At 35.1% G+C, this 22,589-nt stretch overlaps 1 long non-coding RNA gene across 1 annotated transcript in view; it reads left to right on the top strand.

The window, feature by feature from the left end:
• The first annotated feature begins 2,705 nt into the window (after positions 1 to 2,705).
• LOC116421677 overlaps positions 2,706 to 22,589 on the top strand; it is a 93,467-nt gene continuing 73,583 nt past the window's right edge. Inside the window, exon 1 of the long non-coding RNA XR_004232161.1 lies at positions 2,706 to 3,079. This is a non-coding gene — a long non-coding RNA (uncharacterized LOC116421677). The remainder of the gene's footprint in view (positions 3,080 to 22,589) is intronic.

Below are 22,589 nucleotides of genomic sequence, written 5' to 3' on the forward strand. Positions count from 1 at the left end.
TGACTAGAATGGAATTGGGGGGGGGGGGGGGGAGTCTGAATGGGAAGGACCATAGATCAAAGACTCTCTAAGGGGAAGGGGATGGTTTGCATACCAACATACAAAAATTTTGCCTCTGTTTCCTGATCTCTAATGTGATTTTATTCCTGAGGCCAGAAACTGACTTAGTTTCCCTGTGACAACTATCAGAACCCTCAGACTTCTACATAGCTGAAATATGTTGCAAGTTCCACTATCTTAAGCATAATTTATATATATATATGAAAAAATCCTGCTTCTTCTTTTTTTTTTTTTAATGTTGTTATTGATGTGGCTAAGTGAGGAAAGAGAGCAGTTTTTTCCATTGCACTCAACTTAATCAACTCAAGGCTAGAGATACAGGTAGGATGGTATTTCTTATTTGCACATCTGATTATTAGAATTCCTTGAATCATATGGAAACCTATTCTTGGTTCTGGACATATCAATATAAATAAATAACATCTCACAAAGAACTCATTCTCCCTAGAGGCTTCTAATACTAAAATTTACAAGTCCCTATCTGCTGTGTTTTCCCTAATAATGATCAACTAGTTGACTTTAATTAGCTTTTATACCAACATTTCTTGAGCAGAAATTACTAGGACAGAAGTTACAGCTCTCATATTGGGGACACATTTCCTTGCTTGCATATATAAATCCCTTTACTGGATTTAAACTTAAAATACAAAGGTAGTGAAGCATATATGTAGGGAACATGTTAGACCAAAGATACCTCATAGCTTCTGGCTCTATGTATCCTTTAGTCCTTTAGCAGTATCCCCATCAAGTTGGTTTTGGGACATGGTGGAATCAATCCATTGCTCAGTGTGGATGACTCCTAGAATGAAATGTCTTGGCTAATGGGTAGTATCATTGCTGAGTTTGGGTCCAGTAGGTAGGTCAGCTTCAATGTTGGCTCTGCATCAGACTTGGCTGCTATGGCACCTAGCCCTAGTGGTACTTATTACCAATTCTGGCTGCTTCGGAGATTTCTGATTGCTATTCCAATTTTTCAAAAGTCACAGTCATAACTTGTTCAGTTATCTCTCATTCACTTAGGATCAGAAAAGAATAAACAAAAAAGAAACAAAGGCACCATGAATTTACCCATAGTTGGAGAGAAAGTAAGAAGATAATTCAATTACTTCCCAATCCTTCACTTGGTAGCTGACAACAGTTTTGCTCATATGGAAACCTTACGAGAAGAGAACTAAGAGATCATTCCACTGGAAATTTTGGAATTTACCTCCAGTTCCTATTCAGCTTCTTCTGAGTCATTGGTCCTTTCAGTACACCAACCAATTGGAATATTCCTCCCATATACACACACCTCACATAGTATTATTCCCTTAGTCACTTATGGACAGAAAATGGCTCTCCAATATCTTGTGCTTTGGATTAGATGCAGGCAAGGAATATTACATATTCTTGTATAACCCACTAGGATGGGCAAATATGAGGTTTTTCAAAGACTGACTCCTAATTGGCCAATTACATGTAGATTAAAAAAAAAAAATGGGCCCAGAGAAATTCAGTGATAGTGAATGGATGAAATGGGGTTCAAACCTAGAAAGGAAGGAAGGAAGGAAAAGGAAAAGAAAATGCAATTGATATAGAAAGGCACTGTTAGTAATCCTTCCAGCACAAAGCTGTAGAGACTTCCTGAGTATATTAGAATTGAATTAATATGTCTATCAGAATGCATCTTGAATCTGAAATCAGGAAATCTGTATTTGAATCCAGACTCTTTTACTTATCCCTTCCATAACCTTGGGCAAACATTTTCACCTCTCTTTTTTCCAAGTTTACACACATACACACACACACACACACACACACACACACACACACAAAGTTATATTTATTGATTACTATGTAAATCTAAGCTATTACATATTAAAATAAGGATGTTGAATTAATTCTCAGATCTTTTCCTGCAGCTTTATGATATGTATCAAGAAGGTCCTGCCAACCTCAAACCTATAACTTTTTTTTTTTTAAACAATCTTTGGGTTTCACTGACAGGTATGAAGTGACTTGATTTGTCAGTTTCATCTAGAAAAAGAATAGAAACCAGCCCAAAGTGAAATGCATTGAATTCCCCCTTCCAAAAAGTTCCACTTCCTAGGATGGGGAGGGAGGCTCCTGCCCTGCTCAATGTGACATTAATCCAGGGCAACTCTCCTTTGGTAATTACAGGCCTAATGAGTCTATTTCCATGTTTCAGAGCTCAAAATAAGTGCCTTGATATTTCTTTTAGTAGAGGGAACTTTTAAAGCATTAGTTCAGAGATTGAGAGAAGAATTGGATTTTTAAAAAAAATTAACTTTGCATTCAAAACTTTGTGGTAAAGCCATCTGTTCCTATGTGAGGTGGGGAGGGGGAAGAGGCAGTGACAGATTTTCATCAGTAAGCTGTTAAATTAACCCCCTTTTGCTGCTTGCAGCTTGTTTTATTCAATCAGCCTTGATTAAGAACATAGGTTTGATTCTGCAAGAAACAAATTCCTCTGTGTCTTTAAGGAAAATCATTTTAAGGAGTCTTTTATTAGGAAGCATTACTGGCTAACCGATACAACATGCTACCAGCGTGAATCATCCGATTCAGAGTGACAAGAAAGCAGCTTGAAAAACTCATCCAGCCAAAATATTGGCAGGCACCAGTCACTGGGGCCAGATTCCATCTCCTCTCTACAAAATGTTTTCCGTTGTGATTACAAGTCCCTTTCAGGGGTGTGTCAGTATTTTGACTCTGTCCCTGTCTGCAGGGGCCCCCATAATCACAGAATTCTCGAAATTAGAGATGAAAAGGCCCTATCAGGTCACCTTGCTGGGCCCCTTGTTCCTCCTTCCCCCCTCCCCCTTTAAAAATCACCACTAAAAGACTGTGTTCCCTATGGTGTATCCTCCAGTGTCCTGGCCAGTCGGGTTTTTTATTAACAACACATGTCATAAAAACATCTCCCAGATTCTGACAGCAGCAACAGCAGGAACAACATCAAGCGGATGGATTCCAGCCTAGAAATGCAGCAGCTACGAGCTTAACTCTGCAACCTCAGGTAAAAAAATGCATGGCTTTTATCCCCTGCTTAGTCCCTGCTCCTCGACACCCCACCCCACCCCTATCCCCAGGCCCAATTCCCAGGCTCAGGGCAGCAGCATCCTTTAGCTCAAAACACAAGCGAAGGCAGAAACCCATGTTAATTACTGTAAGTTTTCACTGTAAAGGGTGTCAGGGAAATAGAAGAGGCAATTAATGCAACCCGACTCTGGCATACAAAAGATTCATATATTCTGACTGAAGTCCAATCACAGACTCAGCCCCCTTGAAAAGAGCCGTGATAGAAACTTAATTCCACTCCTTTCAGTCCTGTTCAGACTGTGAAATCCACACAATCGGGCTGTTCTCTTAAAAGGGAGGGAAAAGAAGGGCCCTAATGGAGAGCTGCCCCGATTGCTGGGCCCAAAGCTGGGAGAGTTCACTTTGGGGACAAGGACTTCACACCATGTGCAAAGCCCCAAAGTCTGTTTGGCAACAATGTTTCTCATTAGACCAGGAGGCAGCTTCCCTCTGTCCTTTTCATGCTCCCTTTGATTGGATTACATTCCTCCCTCTCTCTTGAACATCTGCTCTATCAGGTACTAAAAAGGAAGGTGGTGGTGGTGAGGAGATGTTAAGGGATGGCCAGCCAATATATCTCTCAATTTCTTTTCTTTGAGATGAAATAAAAACTCTGAGTAAAGAGTCTCAGAAGACTTGATTATATCCAGGTCCTCGATTAGTGGGAATAGTGAATTCTCCTAAATTAGTCACATTATTTGAATCCACACTGAATATTTTCAGTGGGCTGGAACAAAATACAAACTGTAATTTTGAAGAGTGAGAATTTGAACATATGAGACCATTTGGCAGATGGGTGGAGAGGTGGGATGGGGATTCATTATTTGAACTAATTGGGATTTAGTTGTGATTCCAAGTGGGCACTAACTAGCTGTGTGACTTTGGGCAAGTCACTTAAGCTTCTTGTTTGCAAAATTAAAAAAAAAAACCAAACATCTTGGAAAGCAATCTGAAGCTATATATAGCAAAAGCAGGATTTGAGGGACTTGAGATACTTTCTTATGAAGTATCCAGATGCATGATTTTTAGAACTTTAAAGGAATCTCAGCTTGATGCTACTACCCAAAGCAAGTTCAGTTAAGGGGGTCTAGTGGATTTGGTACAAAGTATCATAGAATCACATAACTACAGAAATCCAGAGAAGAGACTTCTAAAAGCAGTAAATCCTGCCTTCCTCCCACTCCCCAAATAGAAGCCTTTCTTTGTAACAAATAGATATGGTTAAAAAGAAAAATAATCTATACATTGGCTGTGTCTGAAATTTTATGTGTCATTGCAACCTCTTTGCTAAGAGGTAGGAAGCACTGTCCATCACCAAATTGATCAGCATTTTGAGGCTTTTCGCCATTGTTTTCATGAACTATGCTTTTGATAAACCATCTTTGATCCATGTCTCCATATATCCCTTACTTCTGAGGGACCCTCTTCACCATATCCTAGAACTGTTTCTTTCTTGCATATCTAGTTCAGATGAGGTTGGTTGTCTTAACTACTTTCCCCTATATGTGCTTTATTCTTTGGTTAGCTTGTTTTGAACAAGTGCAAGAACATACCCTCACTGGAGAATTCAGCATTGTTTGTTTATGATCATGACTCTCAGTGATGCTTTGCTGAGATTCGGATTACTTTGTATTGCTGAAATCTAATAGGATAATAACAAATTTGCACATTCAGCCAGAATCTCTGTCACTTTGCCATAGACATAGTTTCTTGGGTTTGGTATTAGAGGCAGATAATAATCCCTGATAGTGGTTGACTTTGGATGGACAGATAAACAAGTCTTGCCGATAGACTTTGATGATTCTGGAAGAGAGAGTGAGGCTGATGACTTTGTGTAGCTCTGCCTCAATTAAATCCATTTTATGCATAAGTCAAGACATTATATCTTCATGATGTCATTGCTTCTCTTTCCGGACAAAGGACAAAGGATCAACCGCAACAAACAAAGCCATTTAACGCTATATCGTTTTTAAGAGCTACAACACTGCCTAGTTAGCACCACTGCTAAAGTAGGTTAAATTAAATATTTTACCACTTTATGAGTGGCTGCTTTTTTCAATCTTTAAAAGCCAACATCATTCCATAAAATATTCCAGTGTTCTGTGGAATCTGGGAGCTAGGGATTACTTTTGCTGAGATACACATGTGCTGTTGAGTATCTTTGACAATAAACAGTTCTGAACAACTCAATAATGACTATAAACATCTTTCTTGATTCAAAGTAAATATTATATTAGATTAACATACTTAGCACTTTGGTGGTTTACTTAAACTAGACACTTGGTGAATTGTCCATGGAATTAGTCCATGGGCACACCTACCATGAATGCATACTATTGCCAAACAAGAAGTAGCTCCAGGATTGAATAGGAGGGAAAGAATAAGATGGATTACGTCTATGAAGTTGTATTGTACTATCAATCATTCCAAGTTGCTCTCTAGTAAAAACAAATAAAACCCTTCACTTATTTAAAAATTTTTTTTCCCTCATTTATTTTTTAAACACTATATTCTTCCATTGATGCGATATCATAGAATCTTTAAGTCATAGAAGGCTGTAACCTCTGAAATAATGAAATTATAGGTCACCTAAAAGACATTGGAGAGATGCATGGTATCCATTAGAGTGGGCTAGGACATTTCTTTCTCTTTTTTTCTTTCTTTCCCTCTCTTCCTCCCTCTTTCCCTTTTTCCCTCTCCTTCCCTCCCTCTTTCCCTTTCTTTCTTTCTTTCTCTCTCTCTCTCTCTCTCTCTTTCTCTCTCTCTCTCTCTCTTCCCTTCCTTTCCCTTCCCTTCCCTTCCCTTTCTTTTTTCTCCCTTCCTTCTTCTTCTTCTTTTTTTTTTTTTTTAAGAAGGAAAACCTAATCTATGAGTTTATATATATATATAGGAAGTTCTTATTGAGGAGCTTCCCTTTATCAAGGCAGATATACACATTTCCTGAAACTGAGAGCCATTAAGAGATTAAGTGACTTTCCTAGAATCACACAGCCAGTCTGAAGATGAGTTTGAACCCTGTTCTTCCTAACTCCAAAGTCAGCTTTCTAACCATTATAAAACACTGTCTCTTGTCAATGTAAAACTACAAAGAAGAAATACCATAATAATTAGAAAAGTAGTGAGACTGATCTTTCAGTCAGAGCTAGAGATAACAAATAAACATATTAGGAACTATATATGCCCTCAAATGATTTCAAAAGACCTGTAGGAAGGCATTCAAGATGCAGTGATTTCTGGTATTTACTCATTCTTCATTACTGAAGAGTCCAGATGGATATTCTTGAGGAATTGTAAGAGATTTCAGCTTGGTGTTATTCTAATGATGAAGACACAGGTAGTTCACAATCTGCATATTTTGGAGGAAGTATTCATTTCCAAAAGACCACAGATTCATTGAAGATGAAGTATTGTGTTCATACCATATATGGGTCCCTGGCATTAACTTTTTTAAAATAAAATTTTTAAATAAATATTTTAAAATAATTTTTAAATTAATAGGTTCTTATTTTTCAAAATACATGCAAAGATCATTTTCAGCATATATACCCTTGCAAAACTTTGTGTTACATTTTTGTTCTACCTCCCTTACCTTCTCTCCCCTCCCCTAAAAAGCAAATAATTCAATTTGGTTATACATGTGCAATTCTTCTAAACACATTTCCACATATAGTATGCTGCTATGCTATTACCTTTAGTGTTAATATTGTTTTTATGGCAGCACTTCTATAGGCACATGACAGTGAGAAATTGTGAATACAGTAAGAAGTATTACAAAAGTGACACCAGGAGGCATAAATACAGTTTCCAACCCTGACACTTGGTAGATTTAGAATTATTTAATCATAAGAAGCATCAGCTTTCTCATGGGATAACAATGACCACAAGCTAACATTTATATGGCACTTTAAAGATTTCAAAACTCTTAATATACATTATCTTATTTATTCCTCATACCAACTTTGTGAAGTAGGTGCTGCTATTATTACCTGCAACTGGCAAGTGAGCAAAAGAAGGCTGATGAGACTTGTTCAGGATGGAATTTGAACCCAGATCATATTCTGCCTCTAAATCCAATACTCTATTAGCTAATCCGTGCTGCTTCACTTGCCCTTAAGAAATCTTTACAGGGTTGTTATAAAGAAAATACTTTGTAAACTATACAGCCCCAAAGGAATGTTCCAACTGTCATTATTGGAGACTAGAGACAATAGATAATAAAGAATTGATAAGACTCAAATACTCTCAAGATAAACAAAGATAAGATGTAATTAACAGAAGGGAGTGGTGGGAATTAAATAGGGAAGCTCTTAAAGATCATTCCTGCTCACAGACTTTTTTTTTTAAAGTTGGATTTGTGGTTTCATTGTTGAAGAGAACTCTCCAATGAACAAACTCTATCACTGCTGATATGAAACTCTTTTATGATGTATACTTTTAAGAATTTTTTGAGGTACTGAGAGATTAACGTACTTTCTAGAGTTCTATAGCTTCATAGACTTTGAAATAATCATTTGAAGATCTATTAAAAGACAATGTAGATTTGCTGTTTTCTATTTTGACCACAAAAAGGGCCTATAAAGACTATTACATGGTTAGAAGGAAAAGATCCATTTCCCCCTTACATATATGAGGGAGTTAGCTGAATTTGAATCCTATTTCTGACATTCACCAAGTTCTGACACTTATTCTGACTCTCACTGACTCTAGACACTCATCAAAATCTTTTAACTTTTTAAAAATCTCATTTCCATCATCACTAAAATGGAGGAAATATGCTTATAATATATAATTCAAGGCATTATTGTGAGAATCAACCATATTAAGGTATATAAAAGAATTTGTGAAACTTAAGATGCCATATAAATGCCAACTAATTTTCTGATTATTAGAATCAACCTTAGTGAAATACAACCAGCTTTTATTAATTTATTACCTATGAAAAGAGAACTCTATATTCATGGTGGGGGAAATATAAAGTTTTGATAGGACCCATTCTCTTTTCATTGAGTGATGTCATATACTAAGATAACAATATCACACTGTGATTCTTGGTAAGTATATTAGAGAGGCACCAAACATTAGAGGCTTAAAGGGGTAAACACTGACAGATGAGTTTGGCAGCATGGTAAGTTCTGACCATGGTAGGAGATAGGATAATCAGTTCCATGAGGCAACTGACTCCAGAGTGTCCCATAAAATCAAGAGGTTAGGCCAGGTCCTTTGAGTTTAGCCATCCTATGAGGATGTAACTTCCCCCTCTTCACCCTTCCTTCCCTCCCTCCCCCCAACCCCAGCCCTTTTTTAGGGCTGCATGATCAGGATTATGCCTATGTAAAGTGACCCACTTTAAAATTAAGGTACTCCATCAGTAAGCATCATATGTAATGGGGATAACCCCATTTGGGACTATTGGGACCATTGGGAACTATACCCAATAAGATCAGCAGTGAAACAAGGTTGCCCACTATCACCATTACTATTCAATATTGTATTAGAAATGTTAGCTTTGGCAATAAGAGTCGAGAAAGAGATTAAAGGAATTAGAGTAGGCAATGAGGAAACCAAACTATCACTCTTTGAAGATAATATGATAGTATACTTAGAGAATCCCAGAGATTCTACTAAGAAGCTATTGGAAATGATCCACACCTTTAGCAAAGTTGCAGGATACAAAATAAACCCATATAAGTCATCAGAATTCTTATATATCACTAACAAAATCCAATAGAGTTACAAAGAGAAGTTCCATTTAAAGTAACTGCCAATAGTATAAAATATTTGGGAATCTATCTGTTAAGGGAAAGTCAGGAACTATGTGAGCAAAACTACAAAATACTTTCCACACAAATAAAGTCAGATCTAAGCAATTGGAAAAATATTAAGTGCTTTTGGATAGAGCAAGCAAATATAATAAAGATGATAATACTACCTAAACTAATCTATTTATTCCCAAGAAATTATTTTAATGACCTAGGGAAAAAAAAAAACAACAAAATTCATCTGGAAGAACAAAAGGTCAAGAATTTCAAGGGAATTAATGAAAAAAAAAAAATCAAATGAAGGTGACCTAGCTGTACCTGATCTAAAATTATATTATAAAGCAGCACTCACCAAAAACATTTGGTATTGTCTAAGAAATAGATTAGTTGATGAGTGGAATAGGTTAGGTTCACAGGACAAAATAGTCAATAACTATAATAATCTAGTGTTTGACAAGCCCAAAGACCCCAGCTTTTGGGATCAGAATTCACTGTTCGACAAAAACTGCTGGGAAAATTACGCATGTATATATCATGTAAATAAAAAGCTATAATAAAAATAAATAAATAAAATTAAGGTACTCTTTTCCCACTAAAAATCAAGAGTGTATTATAGTGGGAAATGTCTTAGACTAGGAAACTGTAGGACAAGTTTTGAGTCCTAAGTATTTTTACTTTACTAAGGATTTAACTTTACTAAGTACTAGCCATGGGAATTTATATGTTATTTTTCTTCCCAAGTTTCAATTTCCTTACCCATAAAGTAGATTTTGTTGTATCAGATTTTTTTTCAAAATTAAGTAAAGTAGGATATGTGAAAATGTAAAGCATTTATTATTTTTGTTGTTATTGTTTTTATTTTACCCTGGCATATGGAACCCCAGTAAGTTTTTTTTAAAATTTATTTTATTTTTATTTTACCTAAAAAATCCCCAAATGCTTCTACAGACAGTGATAGTACAGAAAATATGGGAAAGAAATATGAATTGATACAAAGTGAAATGAACAGAATCCCTTTCTCTTACTATCTGATCAGTCAGCTTCTTTTTCCAATCTTACATTGAGGGACAGTGTGGTATAATGGAATGCCTGCAGAACTGGAGAAAGAGGTCCCATGTTCTGGTCTTGGCACTGCTAATTATTATCAGTTTGACTTTAGGCAAATCACTTTAATTCTCTCAGTTCCTTTGACTTATCTGTAAAACTGAGGAATTAGACTCAATGCCCTAAAACTTCTTCCTATATTTAAATCCGTGATAAAATGATATCTATCATTTGTACTGCTTCTTGGATGCCATTTATAGTGTGCTTCAAATGTTTTATATAGCCCATTAATATCCATCATTTTCCTTTCTCACTTTTTGAATGACCCTCAAATTTGCATCTTTGGATGCTGGGCTGTTCCCATGATTTTTGGCATCCCTGGAAGAACATTGGGGTTAAGAAGACCATACAGGAAATAGAATTAGTGGCTGTTATATGATGTCTGAAGTGTCTTCCACTTCTAAATCTATGAAATATTTTCATAAAACTGAAATTCAACCCAGTTCTACTAACTCCAAATCCTAATGAAACAACATGGAACTAAAAAACATCTGCTAGTAAATCATGGATTAGAGAAATAGACTAAATACAATGACACATTTTGACTATTTCTCCTCTGAAAAGTTTTAATCTTCACATAGGTTTTTCTGGCAGTTTATTTTTAGAGACCTACATAAGGGATTTATTTTTGATTTAATAGCCTGTTCCAAGTCTGACTTTCCAATAGACATTTCTGCCAGAATTTGAAATGGCATTAAAACTTGGGATGAGATTAACCTAAATCACACAGGTTTGTTTCTGCTACCCCCATTTGAAATAAAGGTCATGAGAAAAAACAAAACAAAAACAAAAAAAACAAAAGCAAACAAACAAAATGAAGAATAATCCAAAAGCTCAGCATTTCTTCCCCCCCCCCCCAATTTTAATGCCCTGATAGAATCAACTATGTGGCCAGCGTAGTTGCTTATGCAAAAATATGACATTAGAATCATCATCAACAACATAGGCTGCCCTCCATCAAATCATTAATTCCAATCCTAGTGTCATTTTTTTTTCATCGTGAAGTCACCATTAAGATAATCCCAGTCCAAACCTCCTAGTTTTACAAACAAGGAAGATGATTCTCAGAAAGGTTAAGTAATGTCCCTAGCACCTCTTCACCAATCCATTCAGAATCTGACTGCCAGAGGAATTTTTCTACATTTTAAGTCGGACCAGGTCACACCCTTTCTCCCCATCATCAGTAAACAGCTGTGCTTCCCTATTGTCTCCATGAGCATATACTGAGTCCTCTGACATGTAAAACTTTTCATATCCTGGCCTCCTCCTACCTTCCCAATCACCTAACACATTTCTTCCCTTCACATCCTATGATTCCCCCACACAACCCTATTTGCTGTTTCTTGTTCATAACACACCATGCACCAAATGCTGGGTCTTTGCACTGACAGCTCTCTATCCTTAGAGTGCTTTGTATCCTCATCTTAGAATTCATGTCTTCTTTCATTCCAGCTCACATTCTACTTTCTGGAGGCTTTTCTCAGTATTCTCAGTTGCTGGACACCTGAGCTAGGTACTATGAAAGAGAAAGAGACAGAAGTCAGTTTATGCCAAGCAAATCCAACCTCCCCTACCGCCACTTTGACCACTTTCAGACCCTAATGAAATACTTCAAGATAAGGAACACAAAAGCCTTGAGGATGGCAGTGTTCTCCAGACCAGTGTTCTCAGTCATCATCCTGGGAAGCAATTTCTGTAGAGATGCTTACCTGTAACTATTCCTGTTGTAGCTACAGCTAATGAAGACACAAAAAAGAAAGTTTTATTAACAGAATCATTGGCACTGTGAAATAGTTCAACATCAGAAACCAATAGTGTTAAAACAGAAGCATTACCATCTGCTTTGCTGTTGAACCCTAAAAACCATGGGACCTTTTCATTTGACTTATAGCTGAAACTTTTCATATGTTCTGTGTTCTAATTTCCCTTCCAAATTTGATATTATATGCCCTACAGTATAAATTCCCTGCCTTGGTTGTCTCCCACAGTAGAATGTCAAATCAGGGTAAACATTTATTGATTACTTACTATGGGCTAAGTACTGAAATAAGTATGAACAAATATAAGCAGGAAGACAGACATCCTGTTTTCAAGGAGCTTGTAGTCTTGTTGGGAAGAGGAGAGAAGGCAATAAGTAAAAGAAAATTGAAAGGGAGGCATGAAGAAAAGATGGAGAAGGGTGATATCTGCAAAAATACAGTCATGAAAGCATGGTTGAAGAAAGTACAGAAATTAGGAGTGAATCCTGGAAAGGAATGAAACCAAGGTTAGCCTGGAAATCTTCTTTAAAATGAAGGTTCTTGAAGGAACAAATCAGAGGATGAGGCCCTAGAGGAGGAAGGTACATGAGAAGTCCATTAGAATATGATGTTATTGAGAAACTGTCTTATCTTTTTGTTTGTGTTCCTAGTATTTAGCATAGTGCTTTGGACATAGTAAGTGCTCAATAAATTCTTTATTCTTATTAGTCACTTGTCCATACATCCATACATCCATTCATCCATCTGTCTATCCATCCATCCATCCATCCATTTAAGGTAAGTTGTAGCACTAATATTTTGGGTTTTTTAATAGTTTATTTTATTTTAATTTCTGGATTAAAACAAATATTTCCATAACATAGTACAATAAAAATATGATTGCACATGAAATTGCAAATCTGCTATGTACAATTTTCTATTCCTTTTAAATACATAACAAAATCATATGTTTTTCCTTCCTCTCCACCCTAGAGATGGCTACCATTAGACAAAATTGGGTATCACACACATATGTATATATCTACATGTGTGTATATCCATACATATGCATGTACATATACATAGTTATTTTATACATACTTTTATTTATCAGTTCTTTTTCTAGATGAAGAGAACATCTTTCTTCACATGTTCTTTAGAGTTAATTTGCTATTTATAAAAAATCAAAATAACTTTTTTGCTCAGTCATTCTTAAAACATTATTTCTGTTACTATATGAAATGTTCTCTTGGTTCTGCTCATTTCTCTCTATTATTTTGTATAAGTCTTTGCATGTTGTTCTAAAAATAATTGAATTGATCATTTTTATAGTATTCTATCATAATCATATACCATAACTTGTTCCCCAAATGATGAGTATCCTGCAATTTCTAGTTATTTGCTAACACAGTTACTGTATTTTTTTTTTTTTTTTTGCTTTTTGCTGAGGCAATTGAGGTTAAATGACTTGCCTAGGGTCACATAGTTAGGAAGTATTAAGTGTCTGAGATCAGATTTGAACCCAGGTCCTCCTGACTTCTGGGCTGATGCTCTATTCTATTCTATTCACTGTGCCATTTAGCTGTCCCAAGAGTTACTGTAAACATTTTAGAATATGTAGGTTCTTTTCCTTTTTCCCTAATCATCTTTGGAAGACTAATATTTTGTTAGTTGAATTCATATAATCCAGAGTTAGAAGATAATCTAGAAGTCAAACAAGAGCAGATCAGAAAGCTGAGGCCCAAGATCATGCTGGTAGTAAGCTAATTTGGAGAATTCAAAGCAGGTTTCTTGACCTGAAATCCATAGTTCTTTCTACTCCACCTCATATTACTTGAAGTTATTGAATCATTTCTAGGTGAAGAACTGAGCTTGTGACCACACCCAGTAGTCACAACATGGCTGGCAGTGCAGGGTCTTGTCAAAATACTGTGATGTACTGTCATTAACAAACCTTAATTCTCTGAGTCATCCAGCACTGGGCTTTGGACTCTCAGTTGCTATATTGCTAAGAATGATCATAGGTGAAAAAAACTAATTGCTCCTCATGTAATGTTTGTAGTAACAAGATATTTTTCAGTTGACTCAAGCTCTTGTGAAGGAGGTAAGCCCATACTGTATCATGAAACCAAGTTTTCTTTGGACTCAGAATAGAATAATGGCAAGAATACTATAATTAGAGTCATGAAATGTGTTTTGTTGTTGTGTAACAAATTTACTAATCATGTGGCCTTTGGCAAGCCACTTCTTAGTCTTACCTTTTTCTTCTTAAAAAGATTGAATTACAATGATTTCTAAGGTCCCATTGTGCTCCGACATTGTATGGTCTGTGTTCTAATTTCCCTTCCAATTCTGATATAGTGTCCTATGGTTCTAACTCTGACACTTCTGATATAGTGTCCTGTGGATCTAACTCTGATACTAAAAAGTATTTACCCTTGGTGAGATTCCCTGGTACAATCCTTATGTTGAAATTTGGTCTGAGTGGAGGGACTAACCTTTGTGGATATTTAGGAAAACCTGGGGTAATTTATCAATATGACTATTGACACATCATTAAATTGGCTTATTGCACTGAGGGATATAGGACTGATAGTGAGAACTCCTCCCTATTTTGGACCAGAAAAAATGGGGTTTTGATAATCTTAATTTCATGATCTGGGGTAAATAATTTTACTCAGTTTCCATCTCCAAGAAACAGAACTAATAACATTTAAACAACTCAATTTGTTTGTTTTTTTTTTTTTTTTTTTTTTTTTTATTTAATAGCCTTTTATTTACAGGATATATACATGGGTAACTTTACAGCATTAACAATTGCCAAACCTCTTGTTCCAATTTTTCACCTCTTACCCCCCCCACCCCCTCCCCTAGATGGCAGGATGACTAGTAGATATTAAATATATTAAAATATAACTTAGATACACAATAAGTATACATGACCAAAACATTATTTTGCTGTACAAAAAGAATCAGACTCTGAATTATTGTACAATTAGCTTGTGAAGGAAATCAAAAATGCATGTGTGCATAAATATAGGGATTGGGAATTTAATGTAATGGTTTTTAGTCCTCTCCCAGAGTTATTTTTCTGGGCATAGCTAGCTCAGTTCATTACTGCTCCATTAGAAATGATTTGGTTGATCTCGTTGCTGAGGATGGCCTGATCCATCAGAACTGGTCATCATCTAGTATTGTTGTTGAAGTATATAATGATCTCCTGGTCCTGCTCATTTCATTCAGCATCAGTTCGTGTAAGTCACTCCAGGCCTTTCTGAAATCATCCTGTTGGTCATTTCTTACAGAACAGTAATATTCCATAATTTTCATATACCACAATTTATTCAGCCATTCTCCAACTGATGGACATCCATTCAGTTTCCAGTTTTTAGCCACTACAAAAAGGGCTGCCACAAACATTCGTGCACATACAGGTCCCTTTCCCTTCTTTATAATCTCTTTGGGATATAATCCCATAAACAACTCAATTTGTAGGCTTCTTTTGGCAAAGCATTTTAAATACCAAAATTCAATTCAAATAATATTAATTAAACCTTTTCTATGTTTAAGGCACTGGTCTAGGAGCTGAGGAGTCAAAGAAAATGATGAAAAAAGTCCATGTGCTCAAAGGGCTTACATTCTACTAAAAGGTGGAGTCCTAGGAGGCAGTGAGGTACTGCTGAATGAGTGGTGAATTTGGATTCAGAAGATCCATGTTATTCTGTCTCTGCCATTAGCTATCTATGTAATTTTGGGCAAGGATAAAGCAGAGGGGTCCAGTGGAAAAACTGCTGATTTTGAAGGCAGAAAATCTGTGATAGAAACCTACCTCTGCCATTTATTCTAATGTGACCTCAGGTAAATCATTTTACCATTATGGGTTTCAATTTCTTTATTTGTAAAATAAGGGTGTTGAAAAGGATGTTTCTAAGGTAGCTTCCAGCTTTAGATCTATGCTTTTATGTATGCAGATAAATTTATAGATTCAATATAACTTGAGGGAGGTATTAATACCTTGGTCCGGAGGGTTCGGGGAGGTATCACAATAAAGATGATACTTAAACTTAGTCTAGAAAGAAGATAAGGATTTAATAAGTAGAGATGTGGAGTGACTATATTACAGATATAGAGAATATCTTGTGCAAACATACAGGAGTAAAGAATGCTGAGTTCAGAAAACAGTCTGTTTTCTAATTTGTTTGGAATGTCAAATATTTAAAGGGATGGATGTTAAAATATGGAATAAAACTAGAAGGGTAGATTGTAGCTAGAAATGAAGAATCTTAAATAAGAAACTAAGTAGTTTGTATAGAAACAGGTAGGTGATGTCATAGATAAAGCACTGGACCTGAACTCAAGAAGTCATGAATTGAACATGACATGCCTCAGATACTTACTAATTGTGGGGTCCTAGACAAGTCATTTATGCCTCAATTGTCTCAACATTAAATGGGGACACTAATAATACCTACTCAAGGTTACTGTGAATCCCAAATGAAGTAATATTTTTTAATATATAATTTATTTCATTAAAAATTTCCTATTGTATGTAAAACATTTTTAACAATTGCTTTTTAAAATGCTGAGTTTCAAATTCATTTCTTTCCTTTTGCCACCCCAAGATCTCTATTGAGAATATAGGCAATTTGGTTTTGGATATACATGATTATCACCATGTTAGGTGATGTAAAATAATTTCCATTTTGCCAGTGTTGCAGAAGAAAACATAAACAGAATAAAACAATAAAAACTGAGAAAGTTAAAAAAATTCAATTTTCATTTAGAGAGATAGCATTTTTCATCGTGGGGCCTTTGGCATTGTCCTGAATCATTGTCTTAATCAGAGTAGCGAAATCGTTCCAAGTTGACAATCATTACAGTATCGCTGTTACCATGTACAAGGTTCTTCTTGCTCTGCTCACTCCACTTTTTTTTGCATTTTATTTTTTGTTAATTACGCATAAAAACAATTTTTTTACATTCAGTTTTTTTTTAAATTTGAATTCCAAATTATATTCCTCTCCTTGAAAAGGCAATTAATTTGCTACAAATTATAGATGTGTAGTCATACAAAACATATTTCCTTATCAGCCATGTTCCAAAAGAAAACACAAAAAAACCAAGAAAAAATTAAGTTTTTAAATGAATACTTTGATCACCATATAATATTGCTGTTGATGTGTACATTGTTCTGGTTCAGTTCATTTTGCTTTGCATCAGTTCATTTAAGTCTTCCCAGGTTTTTTTGGAAACCACCCTGCCTGTCATTTCTGAGAGTCAATAGCATTCCATCACAATTATATACTACAACTTGTTGAGTAATCCCTCAATTAGTGGGCATCCCCTTGATTTCCAATTCTTTCCCACCAAAAAAAGAGCCTCTACAAATATTTTTGTACATATATGTCCTTTTCCTTTTCCTTTGATCTCTTTGGGATACAAACCTAATAGTAATATTTCTGGGTCAAAGAAAGTTTTATATCCCCTATGGACATAGTTTGAAATTGTTCTCCAAAATGGTTGGATCAATTCACAACTCTACCAATACTATATTAGTGCCTTAATTTTTGACATCTTCTTTATCATTTATCATTTTCTTTTTCTATCATGTTAGTCAATCTGATAGGTATGAGGTGGTTTATCAGGGTTGTTTTAATTTGCATTTCTCTAATCAGTAGTGAATTAGAGCATTTTTTCATGTGACTATTGGTAACTTTGATATTAGTCAGGCTCATTAATGCATTGTTGGTGGAGTTGTAAACTGATACAACCATTCTTGAAAATATGTTAAAATTGTGCAAATATAAAAACCAAAACTATCCTAAGATTCCACTGCTAAGCTTTTATCTTTTTTTTTTTTTAATTATAGTATAGGCTTGTAGCCTTCTCTATTTTTATTTATTTAATATTTCTCTTCCAGTCAAAACAAACATTTTTTACATTTGTTTCTAAAATTTTTGAGTTCTAGGTTCTTTCCCTTACCCCCACCCACAATTAAGATATAAAACATTTCCACAAAAGTTAAGTTGTGGGGAAAAAAAAAATGCAGATCTTCTACCCTAATGAAAATAAAAAGCCTCAAGAAAAATTGTTAAAAAAAAAAAAAAAAAAAGAGGTAGAGAATACTTTAATCTGTATTCAGATACAATCAATTACTTTTCTGGGTATGGATAGAATTTTTCATCAAAAGTCCTTCAGAGTAGTCATGGATGATTGTACCAACGATTACAGCAAAGTCAGTTATAGCTGGTCATCCCACGACATTGCTATTACTTTGTATAGTACATTTCACTTTGCTTGAGTTCATGGAAAATTTTTCAGATATTTTTTTCTTCCTGAGAAATTGTGCTTATTTCTCACAGACCAACAATATTCTATCAAGAACAACATCAAAGTTTATTGAGTCATTCCCCAATTGATGGACATCCCCTCAATTTCCAATTCTTCTGCACTGAGAAGAGAGCTGTTATAAATATTTTTGGTATATATAGGTCATTTCCCCCTCAAATCTATTTTGTTTTCATGCAAAGTAATGGTTTTGTTAGGTCGAAGGACATGCATGAATTTATAACCCTTTAGGCACCGATCATATCTTTTGATCATTTGTCAATTGGGGCATGGCTATTATTTTTAATAAATTTGACTCAAATCCCTCTACGTTTGGAAAATGGAGCCCTATCAGAGAAACTTGCTTTGAAACTCTTCCTACAACTATCTTTGCTAACTGTATTACCCTTCATTTATTCTCTCCTTTCACCCTGTCCCTCCTCAAAAGTATTTTGGTACTGATCACTCCCACCCCTAATTTGTCTTCTTCACCATCACCCTTTCCCCCCATATTCCATTCCCCTCCCATTTTCCTGCAGGGTAGGAAAGACCTCCATACCCTCATTAAGTATGTGTGTTACCACCTCTCTGAGCCAATTCTGATGATAGTAAAGTTCACTTTCTCCCCTTCTTCTTCTCCCTCTCCTCCACTATAAAAGTTTTTCTTGCCTCTTTTTTATGGCAGATAATCTGAACCTTTCCTTTTCTCCTAGTACATTGCTCTCTCACCCTTTATTTTCATCATTTTAAAAAAGATATTATCCTTTCATATTCAACTCACACCTGTAAACTCTGCCTATATATGCCCTTTTAATTGACATAATAATTAGAAAATTCTAATGAGTTACAAGTATCATCCTCTCAAGTAGGGATGTAAACAGATAAACTAATGAGTTACAAATATCATCCTCCCATGTAGGAATGTAGATAGATAAACCTTATTAAGTTTCTTATGATTACTATCTTATGCTTCTCTAGCGTCCTATATTTGAAAATCAAATTTCCTATTCAGCTTTGCCAATAAAGTTTATTAGCAGGGGAAATAAAAAGACTAGGATAGAGTCTTAAGGATAGCCATGATTATTGGGATGAAAGATGGATGGTGACATAGTGGCAGAAATATTCTCTAAAGAGATCTTTGATAGCCTTTAAGAAAGCAATTTCAGTAGTATGGTAGGGCCAGGAATGAGACTATATATTGAGCCAGACAGGATTGAGAAGTTAAGTTGGTACAATAGAAATGTGAGTTTTGTTATCAGCATTACTTGGAATTCCAGGGGCTAGCTATTTGTTATATAGGGATAGAGGAATTGCGAATGTTTAGTCTAGAGAAGAGAGGACATGGGAGCAACATGATAGTTGTCTCCTGGTATTAGGATTGTCATGTGGAATAAGAATAAGACTTGTTTGACTTTACTCTCGAGTCAAAAGCAAGACCAATGTGTAGAGATTAAAGAAAGATTTCAGCTCGATATATGTATGTAAGAAAAAAATCCAATCATTCCGGACACTCAGTTATTCCAAGGTGGAATGGATGACCTCTTATTGGAAATGTGGTAGAGGGAATTCCAATATAAGTATGAGTCAGTCTAAATGCCTACTGAGGTATCTCCTCACTCTTAGAATCTGTGCTTCTGTGCTGTGCTATAATGACTGCATCTACTTGGCAAAAGTGTCGAGAGGATCAAATGAGATGACAGATGGGAAGGATTTTACATACTTTAAAAAGCTATATAAATATTAGCTAGTGATTATCATTGGGCAAGGCAAATATCCATCCCCGTGGCTGTGATTTCTTCTTTGTAATTGGAAGTGAAACCAATTATATTGAAATATAGTTATCAACATATTAGAAAAAAATTAAGTTCACAGAACAAAGGTTAAGAATACTGAAGAGAGTACTCTTGATATGTGAAACAGCTATACAGTTCTTTCACCTCATTCATTTCTCAATCTCAAATTATATACACAAAATACATATATGCATACAGATACATAAAACAAGCATGAATACTATATATACATATGCAGTACAATATATATACACATGTATATGCTATATACATTGTATAATACATGTACATACAAATATCTGTGTGTTCTCAAAGAAATACACTCATACGATATACATATAGGAATACAATATAACATTACATGTATATATACACACATGCACATACAAATGTATAGGCACACAATGCATATATACTATAAGACATGCATATACAAATCTATGTACATATGTATGTAGTATATGTATATGTGTATAAATATACACAAATAATGTGCATACTTTATATACACAAAGATGTATAGATATATGCAAAACACATTCCTATATATACTACATACACACACACACACACACACACACACACACATATATATATATCCATACATCCATATACAACTATATGTATATATACAAATATAACAAACAGTATGTGGCAACCTTTTCTCAGTCTACCTTCACATTGAATTCATTGAGGCAACTTACATACTCTCTCCAGTCCTATAAAATTTGTGCCCAGGAGTCATCTCCAAGATATCATAGAAAAGATCTAGATCCATTTTTCTACTGGTTTGCTAGAAATCAGTTTAGATCCCATTATTGACGCTTAGTCACTGTATGACTTTAAAAAGGTTACTGTCTCTTTCTAGAATTCAATTTTCTTTTTAACAATGTGAAGGGGGATTCTTGCTCTAAGCTTCCATGTAGGAAGATGGCAGCTGGCAGCAGGAGCTACTGTCCCCATTACTACTAATTCTCCCTACATTGAGACTTATAGTAGTTATTGCTTTCTCTCATCTCAGGAAAGAACAATTGTGAATTATCTTGTTAACCCCTTTTCAATTATACTCAATTATGATTCAACAGTCAGAAATGACCATAGATACCTGCCATGATAGTCTGAAAAGAAGAGCAAGTTTCTTCTGTTATACATTATCATTTTCTAGAAAGAGGTTCATCAAACTTCACCACATAGTTTGGTAGGAGTCTCTTAGTTCTGATTTCCCATTGGCCATTTGCCTGTTAGATTTCAAAGGTCCTTTTCAGACACAGATCCTTTGATGGTTAATTCTGGAGCTTGAATTTATGTGTATCCTCTTTTTATGCTTAGCTAAACCACAAAAATTAGGAGAGGATTTTGATAACAATGATTATATACTTATAGCTAAATAAACTCAAGGAATTTTGCATGATATAAGCATGTGCATGGGAGGTACTTTGTTGGAGGATAACCCTCAAAATTATATTTTTTAAATAATGCTTTTAAAAAAAAACAACAAACAATGAACGCAATAGGAATTTGTACCATTTACATTTAATTATACATATTGGATCTACTTACACTTATCTGTTCCTAATTAATATTTTCATCAATAGTATCTTCTATGTATATAGACCATTCTCAGAAATATTTTTTAAATTGTATTTTTTCTTTCTCAGAAAGATTTTAGAGGGATAAAATGGAGGCATAAGGGAGGAAGACTTTTGAGAACTGATGCAAAAGGAAGTAAGCAGAAATAAAAAAACAGTTTCTACACTAACAACATTACAAAGATAAGCAAATTTGAAAGGCATAAGACTGATTACTAACATGACCAGCCATGATTCCTATATGCTGAAGCATATAAGCCATCTCCTGACAGAAAACTCAGGGTACAGAATAAGACATATAATTTTGAACATGGATAATATAGAAATGTGTTTTCATTGATTATGTATTTGTTTTTTTCGCTTTATTAATTTTAAATGAGGAGGATAGAAGGGAGAGAACACGTCTGTTAATTGAAAAATAAAATAAAATAACAAGCAAAAAAGAGAAAGCAGGCATATGAATCAGTAGTTATGATAATCTTTCATACTTTGTTATTGTCAGACTTCATCTAGTTTATTTTGTTTAGTTCAAAGTGTCATAGTTTAATGATTTTAATAAATTGGAGAGCGTCCACAGAAAGGTAACTAGGGTGATGAAAGACCTTAAGTCCATGTCATATGAGTATCTGCCTTAGGCACTAAGGATGCTTAAGTTAGAGAAGAGAAGACCAGTGCAGGGTATACTAATTGACTTTGAGTGTTTGAAGGGCTTCTTCTGTATGACTCCAAAAAGCAGGGTAGAAGTAATGCATAGAAGTTACTGAAAGTCTCATTTAGGCTGGCTATCAGTAAAAGAAATTTTTAAAGAAGCAGAGATATTTTAAAAAATGGCATAGACAGTTTTAAGGGGTGGTAAGTTCCTCCTTTTTAGTCTAAGTTAAGGCTGGATGACTACTAGGTGTACTTTACATTATATATTCCTTTTGCATATGGGTTGGATTTGATGGGTCCTGAGGTCTTTTCTCACACTCAAATTCTGTGACTGGTTTATCTTTCCAGTCTTTTCTTTTGGGGGAAATAATCATACAGGATCTTTTCCTTTTTATTTTTATTTTCTCTCGGTCCCTAGTTCTGATTTTTCTGGGTTTGGAGCTTTTTTTTTTTTCTTGACCACTACAGCAATTCCTGGAATGCCTT

The sequence above is a fragment of the Sarcophilus harrisii genome, chromosome 2, assembly GCF_902635505.1.
Source record: "Sarcophilus harrisii chromosome 2, mSarHar1.11, whole genome shotgun sequence".
Lineage (NCBI taxonomy): Eukaryota > Metazoa > Chordata > Mammalia > Dasyuromorphia > Dasyuridae > Sarcophilus > Sarcophilus harrisii.